Here is a 14,902-nt window from a genome sequence, read left to right on the forward strand (position 1 = left end):
AATAGATGCCTGGTACTGATTTGACACAAGACCGTTATGCAAAAGCAAGCCCTCCACGCCCTGACCTGTATTTTTATATAGGCCAGACTCAAGGAAGGAAAGAAGGTTTCCGATTTCTCGACAGACCCCAAAGAGAAACAAAATCTGTGAAGTCTCTTGCAGGCCTGAGTTCAGGTTGCAACAAATTTGGCATTCATTTTATTCATTTCATTCAGTAAAAGGTGTGAAATAAAATCAAAATGATTAGATTGCAGGAGTTCTCGACCACCAGTCGACATGGTGTTCTGAAAAGTCCAACACATGTTAACCTATAAAGTTTAACAGATCAGAGTTCATGTAGATACCAGGTAGATATGTACAGTGATGTGCTGGTTTCTTTACTGACTCAGCAATCCTGGCAAATGACTCAGAAGAATATGAGAACATAGTATATTGCCTTAGTCTGGGAATTTGAATGCAGGATGTCCTCATCTCAAGCTGTACCTCCGTGGCTGAAAATCGTAACTCTCAGTGAAACAGAATCATAGAATTTTCAGCAGTGCTTCACCTGAGGCCCACTGAAGGTGGTACCTAGGGTGAGGATACGTCTGGAAATGAACCTTCCAGCTCAGCGAGCAAACCTACATCCAGAATCATAGAGTCATAAAATCATACTGTACAGGAAAGACCCTTCAGCCCACCAAGTCTGCGTCACCAAAAATATACTACTACCTACACTGGCCCCACTCTCCCACAGTAGGTCCATAGCCTTAATTGTTATGACACATCAAGTGCTCATCCAAGTACTTGTTCAAGGTTGTGAGGTTTCCCCACATCCCCCCCCCCCCCCCCCAACTTGGGCAGTACATTCCAGATTCACACCACCCTCTGGGTTTCTTCTCCTGTAGTACCCTCTAAACCTGCCTGTTCACTTTATAATCATGGCCCCTTGATGCTGACCCTTCAACTAAGAGGAACAGCTGCTTTCTATTCACCCGCTCCTTGTAATCTTATACACATCTATCAGGTTCACCTCCAACCTTCCCTGCTCCAAGGAAAACAACCTGAGCTTATCCAGCCTCTCTTCATCGTTGAAAGGCTCCACTCTGGCAACATCCTGGTGAAGCTCCTCAGCACCCACTGCATACAATCAAATCCTTCCTAAAGTGGGGGGGGGGGGGGCAAAAACACACAGTTCTCCAACTGTGGCCCAACCAGAGTTCTGTACAGCTCTCTCATGACCTTCCTGCTCTTACAATCTATATCAGATTAGCTTTAAATAAAGAATTCCTGTATTTAAATATATTAAAAATGGAAACAACTGGTATTGGTGAAAATGGCAACTCATAACCCTTTAGCAAAGGAAACCATAGATTTCCTGTAGTCCAATGAGCTACATAATCATATTTCAGGACTGTTGTGATAGTTCAAGGATACGTCCTGTCTCCAACACATTCCTGATGTTTCTCATATCGTCCCTTGTCCTTGAGATCATTGAGAAGAAAGTTAGTGTCTAAAATGGAGCTCCAATTCACTGTGGTTGGTTTTGTGCTGATTTGACCGCAGTATCTCTGTGGATATCTGCATGGTGTGAGGAGAGAGACACATCCACCAACGCACTCTGACATCTGCTTAAACGGCTGACACTTCAGTTTGCAGGATCATGAATTCAGATTGGTGCAGCTAATTTAAAAGACAGCCTGTCACCTTATTGAATATAACTGAAGTAACAAGCACATCACAAGTAACAAGAATCTCCACAAGCATTAGCTATGAGTGCACTGTGGTTTGATCTTGTGGTTTGAGCCAAACTTCAAATGGTGGCCACCTCAGAGATTTCAATCAGTGCAAAAAATATCCAAAGAAGATCCAATTCAGAGAACTTCAGATTCAGAGAAAACTGGAAAGTGGAAAGTAAGCCTGGGGACAGGACTAATGGAGGTCTTTGAGGCTGTGATGAATGGCCACAGTCAATCCTGTTTTCGAAGCTCCATCAGCATTTATTGTTTTCTTATTTTAAAGATCTGGAGGGGTTTGTGTCGGTGTCAAGGACTGGATTTAGTGCTAGCAGCCTGATTCCTGCTGCTAGGCCTGAAAGCGGAGGGGAACATACACGTTTGGAAGTCGGTGGGGCCTGGCCAGATGGGAGCCCTCTCAGGACGGTCAGTCAGAGAGCCAACTGGGAACGGCGGCCATTTCTTGAATTGCACTTGGAGCAAAAGCAGACATGGATGAGCCTCAACGGCAAGATCAGTGGACCCTGGACCTGCTTCTTCCACCAGCTTCCAGCAGGGAGTAGCTCCATGACCATATACTAGTGGAGAGGGGGGGGGGGGGATGGTGATGGTGGAGACGGTGCCTCATGCATCAAAGAGAGCCCAAAACACAGGCTGCCACCCTCCCATCACCAGGAGCACCTCCCCCCAGGCTGTAGCCAGATCAGTCTCTGTCGAGGCCCACATGGGCGGCACGGTGGCACAGTGGTTAGCACTGCTGCCTCACAGCACCAGAGACCTGGGTTCAATTCCCGACTCAGGCGACTGACTGTGTGGAGTTTGCACGTTCTCCCCGTGACTGCGTGGGTTTCCTCCGGGTGCTCCGGTTTCCTCCCACAGTCACAAAGATGTGCATGTTAGGGTGAATTGGCCATGCTAAATTGCCCGTAGTGTTAGGTAAGGGGTAAATGTAGGGGTATGGGTGGGTTGCGCTTCGGCGGGTCGGTGTGGACTTGTTGGGCCGAAGGGCCTGTTTCCACACTGTAAAGTAATCTAAAAAAAATCTAATCTAATCTAATCTAATTGGTCATCTGTCACCTCCCCCTGCTGTTGGCAAGATGGCATGGCAGCGGGCAGAGACAGGCAGTTCACCCACCCCTTTTTAAAGGCCATCTCAACAGCCTTCCTGCCACCCAGCTCAATCCTAGCGATCAGCCCAATGTTGGGGCAAATCTGCAAATAGAAGGTGGTCAATGATAAACTCAATAAGGATATCAGGAGAAACAGAAGGAACTAAAAAATGGAATCTGTCAACTAAAGGAGTGGCTGAGGGGAACAACAACAGGAAACAGGAAGTGAAGGTGATGCTGATAGGGTTAGGTGAAGAAGGGTGGGAGGAGACCCAGAGACTGTCAGGCAAACCGATCTGTTTCTGAGCCTTCACTATAATTTCTGGGAGGCCAAGTCGGGCAGACCTGAGAAACAGACTGGCGTCTTCACAATGTTACTCAGCAAAAAGGAATGGACCAAAGATGCATTTATAAGGAACCTTCATGAGCTCAAGATGTTGAAAAGTACTTAGCTGCCTATTAAACATTTCTAAAAGCTGTTTTCCAGTATTTTCCAACCTATCTGTCCTCTGCTATCCATTTTCACAAAATCCTTTCTTTCGAATAAAAAGGGGTTTGCCATAAGGGGTGAGCACCTTGGGCTATAGAGAGAATCAAAGCACAATCAGACAAGAAGCCCAGTGAGACTGAATTTAATATTGGGTGCATCTCTGCACCTTTTAAGCTTTTGCTAAATGGTCTGGTGTGTGATACTCGTGCCACACAAATGCCATATATTGACCATCTCCAACAGCAGAGAAGCTAATCATCATTGCTTGACGTAAAATGGTGTTACCATCACTGAACCCTACACTATCAACATCCTGGGGGGTTACCATTGATCAGAAACACAACTGGACTCACCACATAAACACAGTAGCTACAAGAACAGGTCAGAGGCTAGAAATACTGCAGTGAATAACTCACCTCCTGACTCCCCAAAGCCTGCCCACCATCTACAAGGCACAAGTCAGGAGTGTGATGGAATACTCCCCGCGTGCCTGGATGAGTGCGGCTCCAATAATACTCAAGAAGCTTGTTACCATCCAGGACAAAGCATCCCATTTGATTGGTATCATGTCCACAAATATTCACTCTCTTCTCCAGTTACACTCAGTAGCAGCAGTGATAAAGATACACTGCAAAAGTTCACCAAGGCTCCTTTTTAGACAGCATCTTCCAAACAGGTACATGAGGAACAAGTTCCTTCAAGTTCCCCTTCAAATCATTCAACATCCTGACTTGGAAATGTATGGCTCAACACTCAATCGGAATCCTGGAATCCCCTCTCTAACGTTATTATGGGTCTAACTACAGTGACTGCCAGTGGTTCAAGAAAGCAGCTGACCACCACCTTCTCAAGGACAAGTATGGGTGGGTCATAAATGCTGGTTCAGACAGCAACACCCCCATCCCACTAATTATTAAACAAACATTTCTCATTAGACAGTGGCGATTAAAGGAAATTATTGCTTGTTAAACACCTTATTAGTGATACAACTCATCGCATTAATATTCAGCTTCCCATCTTACTAAATGTGCCAAACAAGGCATCGAGAACTATCAACATGGAAGTCAGAGCAGGCACCTGGCAACTTTAGCTCACCACTAGCTCCAAAGGATCTTCATGTTGGACACTGGGCACAATTTCTCATTGGGGCACACTCCATTGGGCGCCAGCCTCATGCATCCCATGTATCCAACATGTGCCAGCCTCTGTGAGCTCTCCCCAACCCACTTACAGGATGCTTCTGCACCTCAGTATGGTACCTCGAGCTGTCCCGGTAACTCTCACTGTATCCCTGCAGCAAGGACACTGGGCACTCAGGGACATACACAGCCAGCTCACGGACTGGACCAGGCTATATCTCTGGGCCCCTCGCTCTCTGTCACAATGCCCACTCACTCAGATGCTCACATGAATATTTTAAAGAATTTTTTTTTTTAAATGTTTAAATTAAGCTGCTGAATGGTTGTGAAAGTCCAAGGGGCTCCCTTATCTGGGCTGGCCTTTTCCCACACTTGACTGCCTTTTAAATTGGTCCAGCAAGGTACTTTGTTGTTTGTATCCCAGATAGGTAATAGGGATGGCCAATAAAGGTCAGCCTTGCCAGTGAACCCAGATCCCAGGCTCACTTTTAAAGTACCTCTTAGTATGCAATCCTTGAGGGGAAACTCCACTGGGTGCTTCTTTGTTCTTGAGAGACCTGTTCCTTCATCGCATTTAGCTTCAACAATGGTGCAATTAATAATGAGACCAACAGTGGCTCCGCAGACAGTTATAATTAAGCAACAGCCGCAATGGAGTGTGACTCAGATCGCAAGGATGTAATTACTGCCTGAACTGGATGTACATGACAGTAATGCTCTGTTCTCACTGCTGCTCTGTGCATTGACTGTGCGATACTTCACTCAATTATATGAAGATGTAAATTAGTATTGTAACTGAACTCCCCCCAGTGCTTACCTACAGGTGACTGAGTGAGCAGAGGAAACAACCACTTCAAAATGACAAATGCACAACTTTATTTAAGGGGGAATAATAAATTATTTTATTGCCTGCAAGCAGCATCATGCACTTCCTATAGCACAACACGCTATAGCGTGTTCCTAACCTAAGGAAGCTTCCCTTGAATGGCGCTTCCAGAAATGTCAGAACATAGGAACAGGAGTAGGCAATGCAGCCCCTTGAGCCAGTTCAGCCATTCGATTAAATAATGGCTGATCTGTGTTTGTCTGTAGTTCCAGTTACCCATCTTTGCCCCCAGTGTCCCTCAGTCTCCTTCCCCAATTGCTCAACTGCAGTCTGTGAAACTCCAACTGAACCCCCAGCATTTTGAGAAGGAGATCTCCAGGTTTCTGCTACTCTCGAGTGAGACAGCACCTCCTGGCTTCTCTCTGGAAAGGACTGGTTCTAATTTATAGATTATGTGCCATTGCTGGAGTTTGTTTAGTATCTGCCCTGTGGAATCCTTTTAGGATTTTAAATGCCTGATTTGAGTTATTCCTCAATCTTGTAATCCCAAAGGAATACAAGAGCTGTGTAACTTGTTATTGCAATTTAACCCCCTGATTCCCAGCATCACTCAGAGAACCATACCACTCCCATCTGAAATCCTGTCCTTTCTGTACTTCAGATAATGTGATAGAAGAGGCCAGGACTCTGAAATACCACCATCTTTAAGCTTCCGAACTATAAAAGGTATTCTAGTTTATGATCTGTGTTAACAATTACAGATGCACTGCATATCTTGCACTTAATATACTTTTCCTCGCCAAACTGCTGAGCTGTAACCATGCTCACGAGTAGTAAAATATTTATAGGGGATAATCCATATAGCATCTACTTAACACTTTTGCTGACCTATCAACTTATATTCATAGGAAACAGTGTAAACAAAATAAAAGATCGTTACCCTTTTTTTGTACAGTGTCTCTCACGTCCTCTTGAAAAGCCTATACGTCAAGGAGAAAAGGCATCGCTTCCTCTGATTAAACTGTTGGATATGAAGTAAAAGGTGATAATGACATGACGTGAACTCTCCCCACCTCCAGCTCTTCATCACATTGTGCTATAAAAAGGGCAGAAGAGGTCTTGGTTTAATATGGAGTCATAGAGTCATACAGCATAGAAACAGACCCTTTGGTCCAACCAGTCCATGCCAACCATGTTCCCAACTAATCTAGCGCCACCTGCCTGGGTTTAGCCCATAGCCCTCCAAAACCTTCCAAATATCTTTCAAATGTTAGACATGCACCCAAATCCATCGCTTCCTCTGGCTGTTCATTCGACACCCACGCCACTGTCTGTGTAAAAGCTTGTCCCTCATGTCCTTTTTAAATTTTTTCTCCTCTCACCTTAAAAATCTGCCTTCTAGTTTTGAACTTGCCACTTTGGGAAAAGACCTTTGCTATTTCCCTTATCTATGCCCCTCATGATTTTAGAAACTTCGATAATTCTGATCTAAAAGGCAGTCGTTCAGATGGTGCAGCAGCTGCCTCAGTCTTGAACCAAAGGTCCAAGTCTCAAGGTGGTGCTCAAACCCACAATCTTCTGACCCAAAGCTGAAAGCTCCCTGATGCCCCTTCAGTGTGCTCTGCCACTCATTTAGATTATAACTGATTTATAGGACCCCTTAAGTGCAGAACGAAGCTATTCAGTCCATCAAGTCTCAGCAAACCTCCGTGAAGTAGCCCACCCAGACATAGTCCCCCACCCTATCCATGTAACCCTGCATTCCCCATGGCAAACCCATCTAATCTACACGCCCCTGGACACTATGGACAATTTAGCATGGCCAATTCACCTAACCTGCATACCTTTGGATAGTGGGAGGAAACCGGAGCACCTGGAGGAAACCCATGCAAACATAGGGAGAATGTAGTGTGACTGAGAGGTCTAAAGCACTGGGTTTAGGCTCCAGACTCTAAGAGGGGTGGGTTCAAGTCACAGTTTGACAGCACATTACACCGACTGTGGTTTGGGTGACTTCAGTTTAAAGGGGTGGCACGGTGCCTCAGTGGTGAGCACTGCTGCCTCACAGCACCAGGGATCTGGGTTCGATTCCAATCCTGACCATAGTCTGTGTGGAGTTTGCACATTCGCCCTGTGGGTTCCCTTCTGCAGTCCAAAGATGTGCAGGTAAGGTGGATTGGCCATTGGGGATGCAGGCTTACAGGGAAAGGGTGGGGGTGCTGTTCAGAGGGTCAGTGTGGACTCTGCACTGTAGGAATTATACAAGAAGTAGCACATAGACAATGGCCTGACAGTAGAATTGAACCTTGGGTTCCTGGTGCTGTGAGGCTGCAGTGCTAACCACTGAGCCACCGTGCCATCCCCACCACCACCACCACCACCCCCCCCCCCACCCCCCCCCACCCCCAATATATGGCTCTACAAATTAGGAACTGAAACATTTAATATGATCATGGTTGAATCGATTGTGCCCTTAACTCCACTTACCCACTGACGGTCTCAGACCCTCTGAGAGAAAAGAAAAATTCTCCTCCTCTCTGAAAACATTTAATCTGTGTCTTCTAATTCCAGTTTCTCCGACAAGGGGAAGCATCTTTTAGCACCTATCCTGTCAGTAATCCCAAGATCTGATTTTTTAAATGCTAGGTCTGCATTTATTTCCCATCTCTAACTGTGTAGTTATGAATGAACAACTTTGCTGCAGGTCTGGAGTCCCACGTAGACTGGACATGGTGGGGATGGCAGATTTCCTTCCTGAAACAGCGTTAGTGAAACAGATGACAATCAAGAGTGGTTACATGGTTGCCATTAGGGCTAGCTTCCATTTTTGTGATGAAACCACCTCTCATTCCAATGGATACTTTTTAGATTTAGATTACTTACAGTGTGGAAACAGGCCCTTCGGCCCAACAAGTCCACACCGCCCCGCCGAAGCGCAACCCAACCATACCCCTACATTTACCCCTTACCTAACACTACGGGCAATTTTAGCGTGGCCAATTCACCTGACCCTGCACATCTTTGGACTGTGGGAGGAAACCGGAGCACCCGGAGGAAACCCACGCAGACACGGGGAGAATGTGCAAACTCCACACAGTCAGTCGCCTGAGTCGGGAATTGAACCCAGGTCTCTGGCGCTGTGAGGCAGCAGTGCTAACCACTGTGCCACCGTGCCGCCCAACCTTTCCTCATAAGTAAACTGTTCAACCCAGGAATCAGTCAAATGAACCTTCTCTGGACTCTTCCTTGTGTCCATATTAAATTAAGGAGACCAAAAATGTACACCAAAGGTGGTCTTCATGAACTGAAGCAAAACATCCTTACTTATGTATTATTATTCCCTTTGCTGTAAAAACACCTTACATTTGACTTACTAGTCACTTGCTGTAGCTGCATGCTAATGTACTGAAATTCATCTACCAGGACACTCAGATCCCTCTGCATTCTCCCTCCAGTTAAAGAGTATATGCTGCATTTTAATCTTCCTCCCAAAGTGGAAGTTCACATTTACCTGCAATCTACTTCATGAGCCAATGCTGTGCCCTCCCAATTAAAACCAATGTTTATCCTTTTCCCTTATCTTGTTGGATGTCCCGTTCATAACCTTTCTGTGAGCACTTTGCTGATCTGCTGCCAGAGTTTATCCAGTAGGTCAGGAGAATCCCTAAAAAAACTTCCTGGCTAGTGCCTCAAATTCCTCACCTTCCCAGAGTTCCTTTGCTGTTCAGCAGCCTTAGCTCTGTATCTGGCAGTGACCAACAACTGGAGCAAAATGGCAGCCTTGGCAGCTGCTCGGAGCCCAGGTATCCCTTCCTTCCACTTGGCTCCTGATCAGCATCAACTGGCTTCAGTCCTAAACCTGGAGAACTGTTCCTGAGCAACCTTTGAAAATTTAGCAACTTCAGACCATAGCTGTTTCCTTCATTTTGCTACAGGTTTTTCTCCAATCGTTCTTCACTACATTCCCATCCATGTTGCAAGAGGTTTTATTTCCTTGTTGTTTTTGCAATTCTTTATTATGACCAAGTTTCCATATCATGGAGCACTTGTGTCGACCTGGTTCAATTTGCTTTTTAGTAACCCTGATCTCAAACATAATCTTCCTGCCAAAGTGGAGCTTTGACAAAGGGTCAGTTAGACTCAAAACATCAACTCTTTTCTCTCCTTACAGATGCTGCAAGACCTGCTGAGATTTTCCAGCATTTTCTCTTTTGGTCTGAAATGTTTAAGCTCGTTAACAATTAATGTATAATGCTCATTACTCTGCACTTGTTATTCACTCTCCTTCCTCCCTTCATCTATTGGAGTGAGAATTATCAAATCTGACCCTCTACATTTCCTTTTGTATACAGTCATAGAGTTGTACAACATGGAAACAGACCCTTCAGTCCATCTCATCCATGCTGACCAACTATCCCAAATTAAACAAGTCCCATTTGCCAGCACTTGGCCCATATCCATCTAAGCCTTCTCTGTGTTACCTTCTCCTCAGCCCCCCCCCCACCCCTCCCATTTATCTCTCCACCCCAGAGGCTTCCCTGCCTTCATTCCTGATGAAAGACTTTTGCCCGAAACGTCGATCTTCCTGCACCTCGGATGCTGCCTGACCTGCCTCACTTGCTCTAATCTAGACTCTGACTTCCAGCATCTGCAGTCCTCACTTTTGCCTCCCTCGAATCCCTTCCTATTCATGTACCCATCCCGATGCCTTTTAAATGTTGTAATTGTACCAGCCTCCACCACTCCCTCTGGCAGCTCATTCCATACACGCACCACCCTCTGTGTGAAAAAGGTGCCCTTTCGGTCCTTCTTAAATCGTCCCCTCTCACCCGAAACCAATGCCCTCTAGTTTTGGACTCCCCCACCCCGGGGAAAAAACTTTGTCTGTTCACATTATCCATCATGATTTTTATCAACCTCGATAAGGTCCCCCCTTTTAGATGCTGATGGGTATATTGTATATTTCTAGCAGCTCCTGGTAACATCAGTCAATAGATGCATACTAGTTCTGTGCTCAGCAATTATTATAAACATTAGATCTGTTGCATGCACCTCAGAAGTCATTAACAGTCTTTTGTTTCTTGGTATAGATGAGATGGCCGGATAGATATCAAGCCCTTGTTATTGGAAGTAAACAGTAGCTCCCTTTATATTCAAAGACATGACAGCAATGAGAAGCTGGAGCTTCAAGGACAAATTCCGGCTTAAATTTGGGAGTAGGCGCATGGCTTTATGTTTCTCACTTCGGTAGGCGAGGCTGCCGGAATGCTTCCGCCGGAATTTTATACTCAGGAGGGAAACCTTCGGACGACCCCTTGATTTGCAACAGCCCCATGGTAGCTCAGGGACAGGCAGGAGTAGGGTGGGCAGGGAAGGTGGTGCAGAGTGGATGGATGTGAGGGTAGAAGAGTTGCATGAGGGAGCAGACAGTACAGGAATGGGTGAAGGGGGAGCTTCTAGGACTGGATGGTGTGGGGAGGGTGTGAGGGGAGGATGAAAAGAGGAAAAGGGGGAAGGGGAGAAGGTTATAGGGAGAGGGAAGGGGAATGATAAGGACAAGAGGGGAAGATTGAAGGGAAAAGGTGGATGAAGATGGACGGTAGGATGGAGATGAAGGTGATAGGCAGGAGGAGGGTGAAGGTGTGGAGACGAGAATTGGAAGAGAAGAATGGAAGAAATTATATGAAGATGGTGGAGCAAGGATGGAGGTGGAACTGGAGATTACTGGAATGATGGAGTGGCGGGAAAGATGAAAGGGGGGGTCAGTGTGCTTGAATCCATGTCCTTCCCATGCCCACAGCTGATCTAATCCCACAAACAGGCACCAGCCTCATTCCTGTATCTAAATGTTTTAGACTTTTTTCGCAGCCTTAGATTCATTCAGCACGGAAACAGACCCTTCAGTCCAACTCATCCATGCCAACCAAACTTCTTGAAATAAGGAGAGCGGGAGAATCACGGAATCTCATTCCAGAAGATGAATCCTCATCCTCTTTGAATTCAGTTAGACTGCAGCTGTTAAAAGGTTAATACTACAGAGTTTGTACCAGATAATTGAAATGTCATTGACTTGAACAAACTTTTCCTATGAAGATTTTTCTTGGAACACAGTCTGTGTATTTTTTTAGTTTCAGAACTTGGGTGATTGTAATTATTTTGGCACATCCCATTTTTAATTTCACCGATCCTGCGGCTAATCCATCGCCAAAATACTGACAGCTCCAGTCTGGAAAGTCTTTCGCAGCTGACTCGATCCCACATCAAACCCGTCGAGTTTTCTCAGCCAGCCAACTGTCAGGAAGCTCATCTTGGATGCCAGCAAAGAATTGTTCGTGACCTAATGCAGAAATAATTGCCAGTCCCATCTCAGAAACATATAGGAGGATGCTGTGCAGAATAAGACCAAAGATATTCACAGTTGTAGCTGACTGGATCAAAACAGCATTTATCTCAACCCAGCGACCTGGCAAAGATATAACAAGTCAGCTAAATGTGAGGTGTTGCATTTTGGCAAGACAATCCAGGGCAGGACTTATGCAGTTAATGGTAAGGCCTTGGGAAGTGTTGTCAAACAGAGAGACCTAGGGGTTCAGGTGCATAGTTCCTTGAAAGTGGGGTTGCAGGTAAACAGGGTGGTGAAGAAAGCATTTGGCACACTTGTCTTTTAAATTACTTACTTACAGTGTGGGAACAGGCCCTTCAGCCCAACAAGTCCACACCGGCCCTCCCACCACCCTGACCCATTCCCCTACATTTACCCCTTCACCTCACACGACGGGCAATTTAGCATGGCCAATTCACCTGACCTACACATTTTTGGATTGTGGGAGGAAACTGGAGCACCCGGAGGAAACCCACGCAGACACGGGGAGAATGTGCAAACTCCACACAGACAGTCACCTGAGGCAGTCTTCATTGAGTATAGGAGTTGGGATGTAATGTTACGGCTGTACAAGACATTGGTAAGGCCATTTTTGTACTACTGTGTACAATTCTGGTCGCTCTTTTATAGGAAGGATGATGTTAAACTGGAAAGGGTGCAAAAAGAATTGACAGGTATGTCACCAAGACCAGAGGGTTTGAGTTGTAAGGTGAGGCTGGATAGGTTCGTACTTTTTTTTCCTGGAATGTAAAGGCTGACAGCTGACCTTATCGAGATTTATACAATCTTGATGGACATTGATGAGGTGGATAGCCAAATCTCCGGGATAGAGGAATCCAAAACTAGAGGGCATGGTTTAAGGTGAGAGGGGAAACATATAAAAGAGAGGGGCAGCTTTTTCACACAGAGGGTGGAATGAGCTGTCTGAGGAAGTGGGGGAGGCTGGTACAATTACAGAATTTAAAAGATATTTGGATGGGTATATGAATAGGAAAGGTTTAGAGGGATATGGGCAAAATGCAGACCAATGGGACTAGATTAGTTTAGGATACATGGATGAGCAGGACCAAAGGATCTGGTTCTGTGTTGTATGTCTCCATGACTCTATTGTAGCCTCGGGTTTCCAGCCTTGGGAGGAAGAACTCCCATTTTTAAAGTGGCTTTCACACCTTAAGAAATCCTGAAGAATTTTGAAGTGAATAATACTTTCGGAAACTTAGTCACTATTGTAGGAAACACAGCAGTTATTTGCTCATGGTAACTTCCCATAACCTTGCTATACTGACCAGACAAGGCGTGACATTGGGTGACAGATAAAAATGACCAGGACACTGGAGGGAGAGCTTTGTCTTCTTCGAGACAGCGCTGATGGACCTTTTTAGATGAGATTACCTACAGTGTGGAAACAGGCTCTTCAGCCCAACCAGTCCACACCGACCCTCCAAAGAGTCACCCACCCAGATCCATTTCCCTCTGACTAATGCACCTAACACTATGGGTAATTTAGCATGGCCAGTTCACCTGACCTGCACATCTTTGAATTGTGGGAGGAAACCGGAGCAAACCCACACAGACACGGGGAGAATGTGCACACTCCAGTCACCCGAGGCTGGAATCAAACCTGGGTCCCTGGTGCTGTGAGGCAGCAGTGCGAACCATTGAGTCACCTTGACGCCATAAATTGTTTTAACGTTAAACTGAGAGAGAGGGTGATGGGGCCTGTGTTTCCATCTCCTTAGCTTCTCTGACAGTGCAGCTCTCCCTCAGAGCTGGAGTGGAGGGGCAGCTAGCTAACGTGCTCACGTTTCTGAAGAGAGGAGCGTGGGAGCTTGAGCCATCAAAGGGAGTCTGTGGCAACACCGTGGGGCGCAGGAGGCAGGAGCAGCGGTTTTGTGCGCACCCCAGGGGTTGGCGCTAGAGGCAGCATGCCATGCCTGAGAAAGGGTCACGTTGTTTATATCCACTGAGCTGCATTGGCTGCAACGGGTTGTGGTCGATCCAGCACCGATGGTCAGACTCAGCGCTGGGAATGCTGAACACCAGCCTGGGCTTTAGACACAACCCCTAGGGCAGAGACACAACTGCAGGTTCCAAAGAAACAGTCAGGGACTGAGAGGCGAAGGGTATGACTGGCGATTTAATGAAAGGATTTACCATCAACCTAGCGCCGTTGCTGTGTGGACGAATACTCCAACACTGCGCTCAAACCCCCACTGTGGCACTTTGTAAACGATAATTTGGCTTGCTTTTTAAAGAAAACCTGCGCTATGTCAGTTTCCTCCTCCGATCTTAATGACCATTCGCTGCTTTTAAACAGGGCCTCTGGAGATTGTGTGAATTCCGGGAAAAATATGGATTCCGGCAGTCAGCGTGCACCCACTGAAAGGGGAGTCAAAAGTCAATGATTCTCTTTCTTCTCGCGCCATTGGATAAATGACCAGAAAATAATCCATTGCATAACAGCGTCTTTAAAAAATGCTTTTCAGAAGGTCCAGCCTCGAAGGCAGAATGATTATTAAGTGAGGTATTGCAGGAGGTAAAAGGATTCAGTACAGCCTCAAGGTTAAAGGTATCCAGTTTCACAGAAATACATTTAACACTTCACACAGCATTTAAACCCAAACTTCACTTACAGGCCACTTAAAGTAACTGCCTATTCATACATAGTAAGTGAAAAATATAATCTGTACTGAGAATGAAAACACAACAAACAGGCTCGCGGCACCTCACAGGTAGAGTTCCAGTCATAAATACCTTAATGGTTCAGACACGAAATAGAAAACGTTTCATTTCACTGCAATGTCTCAGGGATAATCGCTCACCCAGTAGCCAAGCTGAACAATCAACAGCATCGTCACAGAATTCCTCTCCTATACGGTCTCACTCAACCGTGCCTCAGCGATGAGCTCTCCCTGGGACAGAGGCTCCATACCCAATCCACATATTTGGGGAGCATTACAGTGCAGTACTGAGGGAGCACCTCACTGTCCCGGTGCAGCATTACAGTGCAGTACTGAGGGAACACCTCACTGTCCCAGTGCAGTATAACAGTGCAGTACTGAGGGAACACCTCACTGTCCCAGTGCAGTATAACAGTGCAGTACTGAGGGAGCACCTCACTGTCCCGGTGCAGCGTTACAGTGCAGTACGGAGGGAACACCTCACTGTCCCAGTGCAGCATTACAGTGCAGTACTGAGGGAGCACCTCACTGTCCCGGTGCAGCGTTACAGTGCAGTACGG

General features: G+C 46.1%; 1 long non-coding RNA gene across 1 annotated transcript in view; it reads right to left on the bottom strand.

Moving 5' to 3' along the window:
* Nucleotides 1–14,560, bottom strand: part of LOC140485992 (uncharacterized) — a 29,856-nt gene extending 15,296 nt beyond the window's left edge. The window contains exons 1-2 of the long non-coding RNA XR_011962492.1: nucleotides 14,416–14,560; nucleotides 6,220–6,375 (exon numbers count right to left, since the gene is read on the bottom strand). This is a non-coding gene — a long non-coding RNA (uncharacterized lncRNA). The remainder of the gene's footprint in view (nucleotides 1–6,219; nucleotides 6,376–14,415) is intronic.
* Between the last annotated feature and the right edge of the window lie 342 nt (nucleotides 14,561–14,902).

The sequence above is a fragment of the Chiloscyllium punctatum genome, chromosome 15, assembly GCF_047496795.1.
Source record: "Chiloscyllium punctatum isolate Juve2018m chromosome 15, sChiPun1.3, whole genome shotgun sequence".
In the NCBI taxonomy this organism is placed as follows: Eukaryota; Metazoa; Chordata; class Chondrichthyes; order Orectolobiformes; family Hemiscylliidae; genus Chiloscyllium; species Chiloscyllium punctatum.